We start from the raw sequence: 11,452 nt of genomic DNA, 5'->3' as shown, positions 1-11,452 counted from the left end.
ATTCCGGCCTACACTTTTTTCATTGAATGCAAAATTCCTTTCCGGAATACTGCGCATTTTTAAGTAGGGCAAAAAATTTGGATTGATTCTTTCATGTGCTCAAAACTAATGAGCTAAACTTTTCTCATATGTTACGGAAATTTATATAGAGCTGGAAAACATTTACAAGATTTATACATTTCGCGCTTACATCCATTGCTGGCTATTTGGCCGAGCTCCTACTCCTATTTGTGGCATGCATCTTGATGTTTCTCCACGAATGGAGTGACCTACATTTTTATGCTGACTCCGATGGCATCTTATGAGTAGCTTTTTCATGGTAAAAGTACAGGGATGAAAGACTACAAGATTTGGTCTTCAGCTATGGTGAAAAACAAGATTGTAAGGGGAACTTCGGCTGAAATTTAACGGGAGTGATTCGCCAGCCGAATTCTGCACGAACATTTCGCACAAGGTTATGTCTTCGGAATTCGCTGTGTCGTAAGAGCTCACGAATAAACAAACAAAATGAAGGGGAATTACTTGTTTGGGAGACGGTAGAATAGACTAGGGAAATAAAACAACCAAACACAAGAAATAATACGTACATATACCTTTTCTTTTACGGCGGCCGCCGTAGCCGAATGGGTTGGTGCGTGATTACCATTCGGAATTCACCGAGAGGTCGTTAGTTCGAATCTCGGTGAAGGCAAAATTAATAAAAACATTTTTCTAATAGCGGTCGCCCCTCGGCAGGCAATGGCAAACCTCCGAGTGTATTTCTGTCATGAAAAAGCTCCTCATAAAAATATCTGCCGTTCGGAGTCGGCTTGAAACTGTAGGTCCCTCCATTTGTGGAACAACATCAAGACGCACACCACAAATAGGAGGAGGAGCTCGGCCAAACACCTAACAGAAGTGTACGCGTCAATTATTTATTTTTTTTTATACCTTTTCTTACCACGACATATTTCCCATAAAAACACCAACAAACTGCATTTGGAGATTTTATATTAATTTATTATTTCACAATTTAAAAGACGGCACTTCATTTTTATTAGTTTGTTTAGTTTAAATTTCACAAATCATGATATTGCCAAGTCATTCCCTGAATTTTCACAAATATACATATAATTTCTCCTCCTTTTCTTTGTTATGTATTCGAAAAAGAACTGACGTCAGAATTGTCAAAATAGCGAAAAAAGTAACTGTTTTGGGAAGGCGTCACCTATGGTACTCAATTCGCCTTGCATTTCACATGTATTCACACACTAGTCTAATCAGTCGTTCTACAGACGGCAATGAAGTGTTAATTTTAATAATTAATTTTTTGCGTATATCCCTAACACATTCTTAGTTTTTTTCATAAATAAGCCGATTCATTACCCCTGCCACGTCAGCCCATCAACTGATTCTGTCAAATCTACTAAGAGTCGACTAACGATCTAATATTGTCCACACTATTACAAATCTTTTCACCTCTGCTCGCTCATTTCACCCGCACTCACACACTCTTCCAATCAGTCGTTGTACAGACGGCAACGAAGTGACATTGGTTAGTTTTTTTCGTGTATCACCAACACAATCTGAGTATTTCGTAAGCAACCCGCTGTCAGTTGCGTCAGCCAATCAATTGATTCTTTCAAATTCTCTGAGAGCCGGCTAACGGTCTGAATTTTTATCACTATGGCACGGTCACAGATTTTTGATCGCTCACCGCCAGCGATCGCTATCAGAGTAAACTTTTTCTCTCCTTTGGTGTTTCATTCCCACAGAGTGTTAACAACCCTTCATCCCCTGAATGATAATCACGCACAAGCCTATTATTATAGGTGTAATTGAAACTTTATTTTCTAATTATGAAAAAAAAAATTCTGGGAATATACCAACTTAAAACAGGTAAATTAAATTACGACCTTCACGATAGCTTCCCTCTAACTCTGTGGAATGATTCCCACGTTGCCTCTACGATTGGAGACAGTCTTGGAAATCCTTTGAAGTCAATCCGTTTAGCACCACGGTTACAGCATCTTTGAGCTCCTTCATCTCACCACAACGAATTCCCTTCAGGTGCGACATCATCTTGGGAGAATGAGAAAAAGTCGAAGCAGGCCATACCGGGGCTATAGCGTGAGGGTGATATCTTTGGACTACCGTTTCACCAGAAACTTTGATTCGAAGAACGAGCACTGGGGCGGCGCGTTCTCGTGGTGCAAGATTTAACTATGCTCGCAAAGTTCGTGCGCGCATGGAAAATGTGTTCCAGCAGTCATTTAGAGCTATCTAACTTGCCCAAACATTGTCTGGCGGGCCAAAAAATATCCACGTTGAATGAAGCGTTGGTATTCAAAAAAAATATTAATATTGCCTTGGGTCGCTCAATTTACGCATTCTCGCTTTCGTTGGCCGCGCTCAACTGACAGCTCGCGTGCCGCGAACCATATTCAAATATCCATGTATCATCTGCAGTGAGGATTTTCAAGGGTCCTCCCCAAATTTCACTAAAAATGTAATCATAACTTGTTGCTTTTAATGGGACTCACTAATTTTCATGACTACTAAAGAAAACTTGTCAAATATACGCAGAAAACTCAAACCACGTCCATCCAGTTAAAACTTCGACTAGAACTTAAAAAAGGTTTCCTCTGAAAGTCTTGTCAGTTCCCAAGTTATAACTGAATTAGTAGAACGTAATTGCCACACTTCGCATGCCTAAAAAAGATAGTTTTTAATTAAATTTTTCGTACCCGTTTTTCGTTTCGAACGCAGCTTCATCGCTCACAACTCAATGTGTCTACGTTTTTGTTTATTTCAAGTTTAAGGCATAATTACAATTTTAAGAAACCATTTAGAGCTGCCTGGCACGTGAGCTTAAATTACTACAGATACATAGTTCAACAAATAAATTAAAAAAAAGGATTTGGAAATATATAAAATTCGTTTTTTCACACCGTAAAGTCAAGCGAAGTAGAACTCGAAATCTCATTGAAGTCTCTTCAGCGCGGGCAATAGCAGCATTACGCGCATAATTCGTATTAAGCTATTTAAAATGAAATAGGTAACTCTTGCGTAGAGTTCTAGTAGGGATATGAAAGTGAATGCTCCGTAATAGGAATGAACAGTAAATTTCTCCTTCAATTACACTAAAAACAAAATACAGTGAGAGTATACACCTTCAACTCTCTAGAGACTTTAAGTGAATTAAAATCAAACGGGAATTATAGGAAGGGAGTGGATCTGAGAATTTAACGACCTGAGCGCGTATTTAAGGAACACTTTCTGTACACGTTCAATTCTCTCAATTGCAAATTGGTGAGGAGGCCTCCAAATAAATGTTGCATACTCTAATCTAGAGCGAACAAATGAAGTAAGAAGTAATTTGAGAGTGTAAGGGTCAGAAAACTTTGAGCTATAGCGCCGTATAAAACCTGTATATTGAGTAAGAAGTGAAAACAACAAAGTTTGTGTATATTTTACTCTCCAAGCGACCAAATGAATTTGGAGAAATGAAGGAAGGTAGAGGTAGAATAATTATCATAGACGACGAAAAGCTACTTGCTTAAAAGCTTGCTTGTATCAAATTGTCCCAGAAATTCGATCGAATTATTCTCTTCGAATATCAAAATATGTGTACCGGCTTTGGCCATTTTCGCTGTCCGGCAACATTTTTTTACGAATTCCGAGTTGAAATATCCAAGCGTGATTTAATTTTTTTGCCATCGGGATCAATTGGGTTATCTATAGATCCTTTACCCTTTCTCACATGAGTAAGGCGCATTTGGTGCACGCTAATTTAGCGATCAGCGGTTATAGCGATTAGTCTCTTCCGTCAACCCAACTGCAGACATCCAGTACGCTCCACAGCACACAAGAAACCCTTTATATTCAACAAGTTGCCAAATAAAAATGTATTGAAATGCAAATTAATTTGAATTTTTGTAGAATATCATTTAGTTGCAGGGTGAAAAGAGCTCCTTAGCAGACCCAAGGTATGGGGGAGAAAAAATTGTTTGAGGAGAACTTTGGATTCTACGTCATTCGTTTTGTGTTTCACAAAATTTAGCTTTAACTTAGTGAAACGCAAACCAAATCACGTCGTCATATTTGTTAAATTCGCTCAGAGCCGAATAACGTTCTGCGAGGTAGTACACCACTACAAATCTTCTCACTTATACGACTCTGAGCGAATTTGATTATGCCACTTTTTGGCAAGAATGATAGAAAGAAGATTGCGCCCATCAGAGCGTACGTGACGTCACGTTTGATGAGTTGTGTAGTATTGCCAACTATTTGCTCTTCGCAATAAATTTAGTACTTTTTTATACCGAAAATGCGACAATTTTTAAGTTTGGTGTTTGTTTCTTTTTGTTTTTAATTTAAAGCTACCGAAACTTTAGGTTAAAAAAAACTATATTATTATACAAAAGAAGTTTGAAAAAGGCCTGAGAAGATTTTAGTGCTAATGAAAATTTTTTTACTCTTATAAAATTTGATAATTTAAAAGTGCAAATTTAATTTTTGGCTCTATTTAAGGCTATGCAAAAATATTAAATGCCCCTCTCTCAACTCTTCTTAAGATTGAAAACCTTTTTACACATTTTAAAAAGCCTTTGAATTTATTGAATGCGAATTAAAACCATAGAGGTGTAATCGTTTCTCCCGGTCATCAATCCTTAGTGAGACATAGGACATTAAGAGTTATATTCATTGTAAAAATAAACAACAAAATAGCAGAAAATACTAAAGAAACCATACTGACATTTTTACTAAAAGAGTACCTTATCTAGTTACATAACTTCAAATATAGCGAAAAAGTCGTTCCCTTAACAAAAGAGTCTCGCTTAACAAAACAAAAACTCATAAATTAAATTGTACACAAGCATAACACATTTATTTAAAAAAACGCACATTCTACAGACAATTTGTCACGCATACAAAGTTCTTTAAGTAATTCAATAAAAATTTCGTGTTTTATTTTCTTTATATGGGCATTTAGTGCGTTTTTATATCCAAAGCTAGGCAACTCTGCAGTAGCGAGAGAGCGATTTGACTGCCGAAAGCAGAAGAACACCAACAACACCGGCAATCTCGGGCAATGCCACCAGATGTTAAAAAAAGTAAATCTAAATAAAACTGAGTGAATTATTTAAATAATTATTAAAAAATGTATATTTTACAAAATTATAAACACGACATTTTAATTAGAACAGCTAGAAAAATGTCATGAAGAAAGAACTAAAACTCCGAGACCAAAAATAATAAAATAACAAAAAAAAATGCTAAATTAAGTTACGAAAATGGTAATCTGGCCATACTGGAGCTAAAATCACGCAACTAGTTGTCAAATTCGCGGAGCGCAAAGTAACGGGAATACGATAGGCGCCATCTCATTATTCTTTGCATCATGACTTTTTGGTGTATTTACAAAAAAACTGAGACTGACACTTCGTTGTCGCCTGAACAACAACTGATTGGACGAATGTACATGTGAAATGATCGTGCCGAACTTGGCAGTCGAATCCCCACGTGACGTGGCAGCCAAAGTTCTCCTCACAATTTTCTTTTTCACCATAGCTAAAGATCAAAGCTTCTAAATCTATCATCCTTGATTTAGTTGGACAAATCAGTTTTGCTCAAAACACCACTTCTCTTTAACCACCATTACTTTTTCATCGGCCCTCGTATAGCCACAAATAAATTGTATATAATGTCTGTCTTGTACATATGTATATGGATACATGCAACTCGAAGCGTGGCGCTAAGTGAAGCGCGTAAACCTTTTGCACTTTCTCCAGAATTAAATTGCAACAATTGATACGAAGTACCCGAGAAGAATTTCTGTTGAATACTTTGTTTGTATGTACGTACGTATATGTATATATGTATACGAGTGTATTTGTATGCAGGAGCATGGAAGTGCACACGCAGCGATAGTAAAAAAAGGAGCTGTTTTATGAGCAAGCGTTGGCCAGCAACCTAAGCTGAGTTGAGTCAGTGTATGTGTGTGTGTTCCTGCAACAACTATGCCAATAGTATTAAGTGATTTTTACTACTGACTCCCATAATTTCGGTTACTGTTTTTTTTTTTACTTCATCTGCTGTGACGTCCTTCGGTTGCCCCAAAAAGTCTTACTAGGTTCGTTGTCTTGCATTACCGAAATGCTGTGACTCAGCAAATTACGTTAAATGAACAGTCAGAATCAATGAAAGTTTCTCCTCTTTCATGTTTTGGCAGATGTTGTGTGCGAATATTTTCTTTTATTTTGTTGTTTTTCCTAGGGTTTTTTCACACAAATTTCTTGTTGCCCTTGCTGAGTGCGTAATTTTTGAGTTGGCCTGCCAGCACATGACAAAGCAGAGTTTCTGCAGAAAACCCAATATTGGCAAATATTGAAGTGTAAGAGAATGCTTATCTGGCTGTGAGTGTGCACGTGTGGGTGTGTGCGTGTGCGTATTCATTTGTTTACCTTCATTTCAGCGCAAAGTGTGGAAACTTGTTGGAATTATTCGGAATCCACACTTAAGTTTAAATTTAAAATACCAAAATCGATTTCAAGTGCTTGGTTGCTTTGAGCATCAAAATTCACTCGCTACTCATTTTCGCTATCACCTTTCAAGCACCGCCAGCCCCGCTGTGCTCTTCGCTTGCTTCACACATACATACATGCGAGTAGCTTTTCATACGCACTTTAACCCTTGAGTGCGAGTGCGCTTGAATTTCAAATTTTATGCGTTCGAGCAGTGAATTTGAGTTTGTTTTGTATTTGCAATTCAATTGCCGGAAAATTCATATCAAAGTTTATTTTCCAAACCATAAACGACGTTACTGGCAAACTTGCTGTGAGTTTCAAGTTCTAAGTTCACAGTCGCAATCGCCATGGCAATTGTGCGAAACGCCGAAAAGCTAAATTCGGTGCAAAAAGCCTCACCAAACTACTACGAATACAAACGCACACACATACGTACAGATAATAAAACCAACCAACAAAGTCAAGCCAGCCAAGCCAGCCAGCCAGCCAAGTGGTGGAATTGTGTTGTACATACATATTTACTGTTAACTTTGGTAGCAAAAACTCTTGTAAGTAAAGACATTTTCCAAAGTGCAATCAAACTCATCACTTCAATTCACACAAATTCGCTATCGTTTGGCTCACAGCCGTCGTGTGGCTGCACTCGTAAGGAAAATGAGCAAACATGTTGTTGTTGTATTGTTGGAGGGGCGCCCGAAATACATTTGAGACCTCCATTACCACCAGCTTTTAAATAAAGTTCAAACTCTTTCAAAGTCTGGCGGTGGCAGCATCAAAGTTTTCTACTAAATGTTTGCCTTAAATGGATTTCAATCGGTTGCTGAGACAAATATGTTTTCCTATTGTTTTATTTATGTTAGTGTGTTAAGCCCTTTTGCGACAGGCTATGCTAGGGTATTAATGGCCACGCTCAATTTGATGATGCCAGACAAACGACGTACGGCTATTAACCCGTTTGCATCATTCGACGGAATAATACGTGAACAAAAACTCGCTCTTACCCCGAGGAGCGGAATAGTCCGCACGCACAAAAACTCGCTCTTATCACCAAGCACGGAATAATCCGCAATAAATTATTTTTTTGTTAAAGTTTGAGGAAAATAAATAATTTTGGTAATCCTGTAACTTATTTTTTTCATTAGAACAAACAGTAAAAGTCTTGCCGGCGCAAGGTATGATGAGTACATCGATTCGTGCTCCAAAAGGGTTAAACGATGCGGTTCACACTGCCATAGAAGAAGCAACGCATGCACCAAACGTCAGCGACCGTCAGCTGTTTAGCGTCAAGTCTTCGCTTTCGAATGTAGCAGCTCTCTCATCTGAAACCAAATCAGTCTGGTTTAGTAGTCAAAGGCTGGCATATGAGTGGTTTTTTCCCCTTTTTCTTGTTTCGCCGCAAAATTTTTAGCGTAAAAGGCGCGTGGAACAATGCGAGGGCTCATTCTGAATGTCAGTCAAGAGGGTTCTAGCTAAGTGTAGCTTCTCTGTGTTAGATGATTCATCTTATTTGGACTTATATTTATTTTTGTAAGATGATAATAACATTAAAAATAAATCCCTTGGTGGTATTCCCTCTGAAGTTCGGCTTGGAGAAAAGTTTGCAGGCTCACCTCTAGAATTAACTAATTTACTTTCCTAGTTTTGTGATTTTGTGAGAATTTCGCTAGTGAACCAAAGTACAGCACTACATTTCGGCCACTTCAAATTATGGTATCAAGGGCATCAACAGTTTGCAAAACACAACCCAAACTGACTATGTATCGGGTGGTTTTTTTTTGCCGCATGAGAACTATCAGTGTCGATAACTATGGTTTGACAGCTGAGAACGCCAAGCTTTGCTGCCATTTCTGTTTATTACAATTTGGCAAGTCACCATGAATCTTTTAATAACGCATCCAAATCCTGACAATTTACTTGTACTTCCCACTCGCAGTGCGGAAATTAGATCTCTTGGAGTGATACTTGACTCCAAATTCCTTGGAAGCTACAGATAGAAAATCGGGTGAAGTAGGTAAGTATAGCTTTCTACTCCTATAACTCTATGCTCGCAAAAAATGCGGTCTCGAGCCACAGATGATATTTTGGATGTACAACGTAGGGAGCCTGATCGGTTGGGAAGCTCCATAATATCGCTAAACTGGGTAAGGGAGCAATGCACTGCATGTATTGACATCACCGAAGCATGTTGAACTTGTCCCACTGCTTCCCTTAAAGTAATGCTCCATTCTTTTTATGTTATTTCTATTGCTGCTCAAAGTGCAAGCATTTTAAGAAGTTTGGTCTCTGTAGGCAATCTCTCTCTCATCAAATGATCCCAGTTTTAGGCAGTTTACACCGTATTTCTCTGAACTTCGAATAGAACTCTCTGTCCGCAAACTGGAGCTCGAAGGTCGTGTCAGGGTAATCTTTCTAAGTAAGCAGGATTGGGACGAGGTGAAAACCTGTAACGATGCTGGTACATTTGTATTCACTAACGGCTTCAAGATGGAATCTGGAGTCGGAGGATGGCTTTCCCTAAATCAGCTAATTTATCTATTTTCTTAAAACTTGTTAGGGTATTAATGGGTAGTGTTTTTCAGGCAAAAGTCTCTGCGATCCTGCAGGCATGTAAAATGTCAACTCTTGTAAACAGGAGATCAAATCTCTTGGATGTGCAGGTAACACTTCTCTGATTAGGATAAAGGAACTTAGAAAAAAATGAAATTGCTGATGAGCTTACCACGAAGGAGGTTACTGAATTGGTTTCAGATATCTCCTGCTCGGCCATCGGCATCCCTTTGACTTAGGAAAAGGAAATTGGACAAAATATTTCTCAGGACAACGCAGAAAAGATTGAGCTTCATTTCTTCATGTGCTATTTCGAGAAAACTTTGGTCTCAATAGAATAAGCGAAATATATCTTAGAAGAGAAAGTCCTGGGGACTCCACACCATTAAATTTCCAAACTCGTAGCTGTCATTGAACGATCAGCACACATCCAGAAAAGCTAGGTTTACCATTTAACCCCCCTTTCAGAAGCTGTGGGGCCATTTCAGAGAAGAAGACTGTTAAGCACTTTCTTTGTAAATGTCCTAGCTTGGCAGCTAGACGACTAAGGTCACTGGGAGCTTCTTTTTCCAACAGCCAGGGGCGCCGAGTCAACCTAAGTCCCATCAATCTTCTCCATTACATCAACAGCTTTGGCTGCCTATAGATCTATGCGTTTTGGAGGTCTCATTATGGTATCAACAAACCGCTTTAGTGCTACTTGGGGAGTGCCAAAGTGGTACTTCAGCCATTTCACCGACCTACTTATCATTAATTTTATCACTATTTTCTAATAATTTTTCTACTTCTTCTGTTATTAATAATAATTTAAGGTTCACAATCTAGTTTTAACATCAAACATTGTAAAAGTAGCTTAAGGTTTGACTACACAAAAAGCAAAGAAATAAAAAATTAATAAATACAAAAATAAAACTAACCAATAATCTCTGTAATTGAAATTAAAAATCTAAAAACTTAAATTCTCTTCTCAAGCTTTTTACTTCAATGCTTTTATAGCTCTGTAATACATACACCTGTGTTTACAATAATAGCAGCATGACGTACTGCGAAGTTTTTAATATTAGTTTATTTTGTTTCTTTTATAAAATTATGATTTATACTGCCGTAAAACCATATAATTTAAAGCTTCAAGCTTTGTGCAAAATTTACAAAAAGTCTACAAGTTTTCATCAAATTTCAAATGTCAGATTTTTTACAAAAATTCTAGGTATGCCATCTTACAGTCCACCAAATTTTTGTTTAAAATTGTAGCAGTTTAAAGAGTTCAAAGCTTGTGTTGATTTTTGATAATTTTGGTTTTTCTTTCACGGTGTTATGTATTTTCTTCTATATAATGAATGATCGAAATAGTTTTTATATGGAGAAACGGCAAAAAACATCCAGCAAACATTTTTTCAAATATTCACATGAGTCCTAAGAGACCTCAAACTCAGAGCTTATTATAAATTTGTATACAAAGTTTATCACCCTATTGGAAGATTTGTAATTTCTGCATATTCCAAATTCTGATGAAAAAGTTTACTTTTTATAAATTTCGTTCACAGTTTGAAACAAGGCGAAGGGTTATCAATTTAGAGGTAGTTGATTTTAAATTGAAATAAAACCACGAAATTTCAAATTGATTGGGAAATCTTTATTACTTTTGCATAGAACCACTCAGGACATTCATTTTTTAAAGATAGTCCCTTCCAAATGTTGGCCGCAACTGCGCCGTGCTTCGGACATTCGTAAACACCAATTTTGCACGACTTGCTGAAGACATTTATCCCACAAATAAAAGTCCAAAGGTATGATATCACACGATCTTGGTGGCCAATCCACTGGTCCGAGGCGAGAGATAAATTGCTCACCGAAACGACGACGCAGTAAATCTATTGTTTCATGGGCTGTATGGCAACTAGCGCCGGAACGTTGGAAGCAAAGGTCACGGGCTTCAATTTCCGCCAATAGAAGGTTGTTTATCATGACGCGATAGCGTTCGCCATTCACTGTTACGTTGGCGCCAACCTCGTCTTTGAAGAAATATGGGCCAATGATGTAATGACTTCGGGTTGCTCTTCATTCCAAATACCACAGTTGTTCTTGTTGACGTAGCCATTAAGTCTATAATGAGCCTCAACGCGGAACTAAATTCGAGTCCCAAAATGCGAGTCTTCGGCAAGTTTTTCTAGTGCCCAACGAATGGAATTATGAGGCTTGGGAAGATCGGCCGGCTTCAAATCTTGGACTAGCTGTATTTTATATGCTTTCAAACCAAGAAACTTGCGTAAAATTGTCGAACTAGTGCCATAAGATAGGCCGAGTTGTTGAGCTTGGTGCCAAATCGATTCTTCCGGGTCTCCGGCAAAACACTAATTTCAGGAATTGCAGCATTACAGTCTCAATATTCTCTTCAC

The sequence above is a fragment of the Anastrepha ludens genome, chromosome 4 (assembly GCF_028408465.1).
Source record: "Anastrepha ludens isolate Willacy chromosome 4, idAnaLude1.1, whole genome shotgun sequence".
Taxonomy (NCBI): Eukaryota; Metazoa; Arthropoda; class Insecta; order Diptera; family Tephritidae; genus Anastrepha; species Anastrepha ludens.
This window is presented reverse-complemented; position numbering follows the sequence as displayed.